This window comes from Adiantum capillus-veneris, chromosome 8 (genome assembly GCF_014529385.1).
Source record: "Adiantum capillus-veneris isolate H3 chromosome 8, ASM1452938v2, whole genome shotgun sequence".
NCBI classification, from domain to species: Eukaryota; Viridiplantae; Streptophyta; class Polypodiopsida; order Polypodiales; family Pteridaceae; genus Adiantum; species Adiantum capillus-veneris.
Window position 1 is genome coordinate 158,097,083 of NC_140938.1, and position 7,595 is coordinate 158,104,677.

Here is a 7,595-nt window from a genome sequence, read left to right on the forward strand (position 1 = left end):
CTATCATACACTAAAACCCAGTCACCTTTGTCAATTGCTTTGCTCTTGAGCCGATGTCGCTTATCAAAGTAGTCCTTGTTTTTCAATCTTGCATTTTTGAGTCGTTCTTTTGCAGCCTCAATGTCTCCAGGTCTTCTCTCTAGTTGCCTTATGCGCAATGCAAGGAGATCTTCCCTGCTAAGCCCCTCTTGTCAAGGTAGTACATTCCATGTGGGAATTGTATCTTCAATCAGCATCATTGGCTTTTGACCATACATTAGCTCCGCAGGCATGTAGCCAGTTACTGAGCTATGTGTTGTACGATCAGCCCATAAAGCATATGGTAACAATTTTGGCCACTCACCAACTCTTCCTTCACAAGCCTTAGCCAAAGCTTTGATGATAGGAGGATGCCCTCTTTCACTCTTTCCATTGTCTTCAGGGTTGTAAGCTATGGTAAGAGAAAGCTTGATTCCTAATCTGGTAAAGAACTCCCTTGCTTCCTCAGCATCCAGCTCACCTCTATCTGCAGTGATCTTTCCCACACAACCATAACGGCAAATCACCTCATCAAGAAGGAATTTTGCACACAGTTTCTGTGGTTTTAGCTCTTAATGCTCTTTCTTCAACCTGGTTAGTTAGGTCCTCTCATGCAAGAATCAAGTATCTCATCTGCCAGAGTCCTAGAGGCATTGTGACTAGATCCACAACCCATTTATAGTGCATGGCTAGTGGATATGTAGGGTGCAATCCATCATAATGTCAGACATTTGAATACATTTGACAAGTTACACATGACTCTACAAATTGAGATACATCTTATACATACCCTTCCACCATTATTTTTCATTCAACTTGGAGAAGGTTGCCCACACACCCTGTGTCCAGCCCATAGACTCTCATGAAACTCTTGCATGAGCTCTACTTGAGTCTCTTTTTTACATATAACCCATTGTGGTGTAGCACCCTTTTGTTTAGGATGCTTCCACAAGTAACCATCCCTCAAAAAGTACCCATATGCTTTCCTGCGTATCCTCCTGAATTCTTGTTCAGACCAATCATCCTATTTTGTTAGAGTACTCAAATAGCTTCCAATAAGAAGCCAATCACCTTCATAAAGCTCTTTCAAGAATGATTCAATTAGATTAGTCATGCAGACATTGTTACCTTTGACATGAGAGATAGAATAGAACTTTGTGCCTACATTATCTCCCTCGTCAATCATTTGTGACTCATCTTCATACCTTGCCCTTGATAGCATATCTGCCACTGTATTGTCTTTACCTGCAATGTGCTTAAACTCGAGATTTAAGGACTTAATGTGGGCAATCCACCGCAACATAGCAATGTCTAGCGTTGAGCAGCTTGTAATCATCCCAAGAAGTGGTAGACAATCTGTTTCTACAACCACACATGCATCAATTAGGTACTCTTTTCCATTTTTCAAGGGTGTAACCATACCCCATAGCTCTTTCTTTATTTGTGGATAGTTTCTTTCGCGAGCACTTAGTACCTTTGCTCCAAATCTTACCATATACGTGCGTCCTTCTTCTTCATCTTGCCCTATTGCCCATCCAATCCCTATAGGACTGGTGTCTACTGTCACAATTACTGGCCTTTGACACTCATAGTCTACCTTTCTCAAAGTTGGTGCTGACTGGAGCAACTCCTTTAGCTTTTTCATGGATTTTACATGTGCTTCTGTCCATTTAAACTTTTGATTCTTTCTAAGAAACTGATAAAGAGGATCAGCTACATGTGCATAATGTAGAATCCAAATAACATAGAAGACACATGCTCCCAAAAAACTTCTAACCTCTGTGATGCTAGTGCATGTTTCTTTCATTCTTTGGATGGCATCTACCTTTGCTAGACAAGGTTTCCTACCATATGGCCCGCACATGTGCCCCACAATGAGCACTTCATTGACACCAAACATAGACTTTTTCCCTGACAATGTAAGATTCACTTCTTCCAACCTAGACAAAATTTTTTCACAATCATTTATGTGATTTACCACAAACCTGCAACATCCCTTGAGATCCATAGCTTCATCTTTGTCACTTTCTTCACATCCTTTGATAGGCAAATCATCAATGAAAGGCATTGTGATTTGAGGAATAAAGTCACGTAAGACCTTGTTCATCCCATTCATCATATGTGCAACCGAGTTGGTTGCTCCCTGTGGCAAGGTACACATCCTTACCAAACCCAAAGGTGTCCTCATGGTTATCAAGTCTCTGCTTTTGATTGCAAGCTGAAATTGATCATACCCTGAGTAGAGATACCCCATTGAGTAGATTGCTCTCCCTGCAAACGCCTCTGCAAACTCATCCACAATTGGACTTGTACCTACATTTCTAATTGTCACCTTGTTTACTGGTTGCATATCTTGGATGAAGTGTAGAGAACCATTCTTCTTTGGAACTGTGAACCACATGTTTGAGTATGGAGCACAAGAAGGCTCCAAGATTCCCATTTTGATTTTCTCATTCAGTAGCTCTACTAACTTTGGCAAATGATCCTTTGGAATCGGAGTAGGCCGCAAATTCCAAGGCACATGAGGTATTGTGAAAATCACCATAGGAGCTACAATAGAAGGATCAACACATCCTATCTCATGTGGATCAAATGCAAAAGCCTTACCATGATTTGAAATCATTTCTTTGAAGCACTTTGTCTCCTCCTGTGTTAGAAACTCCTCGCAACCAATTTGTAACTCTTTAAAAGACTCCTTTGTGAAGGTGTGTCCAATCTTTTTAGGATTCCTCAAACTTGGTTGTAAAGAAGCCTGCTCAATCTTTTCCCTGTTGTTGGGTGGTAAGGGTGAAGCTACTGGTTTCACCTTCTTTGCTACACTCTTGTATTTAGTTTCAACATGGAATTCTGGGCCAACTGTTTGGCTTTCTTTAAAGGCTTCTATTACTTGATACATTTCCATAGAGCAAACTTCCACAACTTCATTTTCAAGATGCAAACTAGACCCCATTATAGCATCAAGCTCACCCATAGTATCTACAAAAGAAACTTGTTCACACAAACCCAAAACATTTTCAGTAGACTCTAGAAACCCACTCTTTTTCATGCCTATTTGTACATTATGCACATATTGCCTCTCACATCTCTTCAAATCTTCAAGTTTTGTAAAACATACTGATCCATTCCTTGTTACCAAGGAGCTCGTTGAGAAATTTTCACCTATTTTTGGATCAGGCAAGACCTTTTTTCTTTCTGTACCACTGCAATCCCGCTTTACAATGGTACTTGGACAAAACCCATCATTTCTATATGATCATGAAACTCTTTGCTCACCTTTGGTAGAGGATGTTCTCTGAGGTTGTCATGATTTCTTTCATGGTTTATACAAACTATGCGAAATTGGACAGCTCGTTTACCATCTTTGCTACATATCCTAGCATGTGTTGAACCATCATCCATTACCTTTGTTTCCATTCGAACTCCCACAATGTAGGGTTGTCCAAGGATGAGATGATATGAAGATGTATCCTGTACAAAGAATTTTTGGTCAATCTTTACATCACCTATTGTCACCTTCACACCTGGACATGCTGCATACAATTCACCGGATGAATTGTTTGCCACTTTCACCATCCAACCATGATCTGTGTCCATCGGCTATTTACACTTATTGTAGAGACTCTTTGACATTATGTTTATTTCTAAACCATGGTCAATCAAGGCAACAAATGGCTCTTCAAGGTCACCTACCTTGACCAAAGTTTCTGTAGTAGACCTTGCCCAGTGACTTCGTGAATAGTAGCTTCTAGGAATATCTTCCACTTCTTCATCATCATTTGAGAAATGCACTTGCTTCACTCTCCCACTAGATTGGTAGCATCCTACCACAACTCGATCATCCTCCTTATTTTGCAGCTGCATCCCTTGTGTCTTCGAGGTTTCTCCTTCAACCTGTGGACGAGAAACTTCAACAAGGGTTTTCCTTTTCCTCTTAATGATGTCAATGATCTCCTCATGGAATTCACGCTTTGCAATGCCAAGAACTTCTCCTAGAGTAAACTCAATCTTGTTATTCAAGATCCTTTCCTCCAAGACTTTCTTTAAATCTGTAGCTACCTCAATATCAGATTGTAGTTTATAAGTTGGGCCTTTTGTCTTACCTTTTGTTGGCTCTTTCTTCTTTCATGATGTAGACTCCTCCATGAGTACTTCAGGTGGAGACGCTCCTTGTGTTGAGGGTGTTTGAGAAGGCATTGAGTCGCTTCTTTCCCCACTTCTAGAAGCTCTTTTTGATGGTCCTTCATCAGCATTCTCACATCTGCGCTTCTCTTCTACAATTGCCTCCTTTTGTTGGCATTTTGTAATGTAGGCATGCACTGACAATGAGTCCACTGGATCATTCCATCCTGTTTCTAGACGTATGCAATCACCTGCTTCATGTAGAATCTCTTTTGTAAGCTTTCCCTTTTTGACTAATTGCATGACATTTGGCCAAATTTGACCATGATGGTCACTCACCTGTTCTCATCACTAAGATGCTCAATTTTTACTCCATAAGTAGCTGCCTCAATTGAAGAGGTGGCATGCTTAGTTGCCATATCTTCAACTAAGGTTTGCATTCCCCCCTTCCCAAAGTTAGTTCTCAAGTGGATTTTACCATCCTTAAAAAAGACAACATCTTTTGCCAAAGCATCACTAAAATCATCACAATCCCTTCTTACATGGTCTGTACTATCACACCAAATACATCTATTAACAAACCCTTCTTTGGGCTGTTGTCTTTGCCTAGAAAGTGGCCCTGATGGTTGGCCTTTTTCTTCAAGCTTTGAGAGCTTCACCTTCAAGTCACGCATTCCCTTCACAAGCTCATCTAGCATGGACTCATCAAACTTCGGAGCGATAAAAGTAGGCTTTACCATTTTGTCAGGAGTTGAGGTGGAAGGATTTGTAGTGTTTACTACCATCTTGTCCCTTTTTCTTTGTCATTTGGCAAGCAGTGAGACAGCACCTTCAACCTCATTCCAGTCGGTCTTTAGTCCTTGCTCAGCATCTTTATCTTCAAGAAGAAGCTCCAAATTTTCTTGAAACTCTTTACCTGCACCTTGTAAGAAAATATCTGTCTTCTCTGTATCTAGTGTGGCTCTTTCTATCCTGGTGAGTTGTGCATAGCGCCGCTCAAATTCCCTAAGCAGCTATGTTATTGATAGTCCTTGCTTTGGCTTGACTACCCATTCTAAGAATGTCCTTTTGGTCACTCACTCAGAGTCCTCCATGAAATATTCCTCCTTTAAATCTACTTTGAGTTCTTCCCAAATTTTCCCATGTCCACCTTTAATTCCCCTAACATGTTCTCTAATTTCTAGAGCAACAACTAGCTCAAAGCTTTGAATCATCTCACCTTCTGACACGCGATGCAGCTCCATCTCCTTCACATACTCGTGTAAGTACTTGGTTACATCTTTGCCATTGAATTGATCCATTCTATTGACGACTTCTTGTATGGCCTTCCTTGTTGAAATCTCCCTTCTTTCACGTGGCATGTTGTTGTTGCACGAACATTGCAACTGCTTGAAACATTTGCATTGTTGCTGGGTCAAAATGCATACCTTGTTGCTCAACATGATCACCCATGGTTACCCACAAACTCTCACCCTAGCAGATTCACGTCGAGTTCACCAAAAATATGTCAAGAAATTTACGGTCTTGCCAAAAAAGCATCGGGCTTATGGCTGTGAGAGTTTGTGAGAGAACTCCAAAAAACTATATGAAGGAGTTAAACCATAGATGCCATGAACACTAGGATTTGTAAGGAAGTGCAATCAAAGAAGCCCCACTCTTTATCTCTTGCACTCACACACACAAAGAAAGAACACAAAAGAGAGTGTCAAAACAACACAAAGATGAAAACATCAAGGCTATGGTCATATCGTATCATGGGTAATATGAAAGGGTTAATAGATGAGTTAATGGAATTCAATCTTGGTTGACCAAATAGGCTACGAATTGTTCTTTGGAATTGTAGTTTTGTGCTTACCATAATATATATATTTTGTCTATTGATTGGGATTAATTGTGTGTACAAATCCACTTGGTTCATAGAAAAATAACTACGCTTACGTCAAAAGAAAAGTTATAGTCTATGAGAGGTAGTATGATGGGATCCGGTGATAGAAGTATTTCATTGAGCCTTTCTGGGCCAAACAAAAACAGTATACGTTGTTGAAAGTGTATTTTACGGCTAATCCATACGTTAATTCTAATAGATCGTACATAGTGAAAGCGATAGAAATTATCATCATGTGGATTATTCATCTAGGATAGTATGTGAGAAATGTAGATATGAGAGAAGTGAAGAGATGAGAAGTTTCCCTCCCAAGCCCTATTCTTGCCCGTAGGCAATACGGATACTACGGGGAGAGATGTACCTGTAGCAAGGAGAACCTAGAATTTATAGAGAGAAGGAATTTTGAAGAGTGAGAGAGATAGGTTTGATTAAGGAGATGAGATTAGATATATATATATATATATATATATATATATATATATATATATATATATATATATATATATATATATATATATATATATATATGTTGGATTAGAGATGAAAAGAAAACAACAAGAAATCAAGAAAATATGAGTGTAGAACACATCTTACTTGTCAAACCCTTCGGCACAAGTTTTGATGGAGAGAGAAGAAGAGGGAAGAATTTAACTTTGATTGATACATCAAATCCAAGACCTTCTTCGATTAAAGTTGATCTTCCAAGGATAGCTTACAAGGATGGCTAGTCTTCCTCTAGGAGAAAGTGTAGGCTTAGGCTTATGTTAATGGCTAAGTATATTTAAGCATTACTACTCAGTCCCTCATGAATTCCTTTCATCAATGACTTGAATGCTTGAGTGGTTTTCAAGGAAGAAGAGGTCCCCTTTTATAGGTGAAGGTAACCCCCAAGGGTTTACAAAAAAAGCGAAGAGCCAATGTTGAGGGCCAGCTTTTTGAAATGGGGCCTCTAAACCCAAACCAATGGGCCTACCCTCACAAAATGTTCGTAAAGAGGTACGCACACTACTTGGGGCACCACCTTCTTTTGGGAGTGGAGAAGGAAACCAATCAAAATAACACTTGCACTCACCCACTCAAGCAACACACTTTGAGAACCCTTACTCTATGTACACTTTGGACACTTGACACTACCATTAACAATTATGCAACCCAATGCCGTGCATCAAATGTAAATATGCAATTTGTGGAATAGCATTCACCTTCTCCCCATAAGAATACCCATGATACATCCAAACTCCTCCTCTCTCAAGCACTCACCAAAAAATCATGCGCACAAGACCTGCCTCTCAAACACACAAGAGAATCACCTACATCAAACTAACACACTTTGCATAGAGAGCTCATCTCCATCTATGCAATTCCGTGACACAAATAAAATCACCATGAGAGGTAGCCACATGTATATGTAATGAAACAAAAGAGAGTTGGAGTGAGAAATTTCTTTAGACCAATTGAATAAGTGTGGAGAAACAAACAAATGGTAAATTGAGAATAGAACACTTACTTGATTTCTCGCACACCTTTTAAGGAGAGGACAAATGTTGGCTAACCATCACGAATTGCGACACTT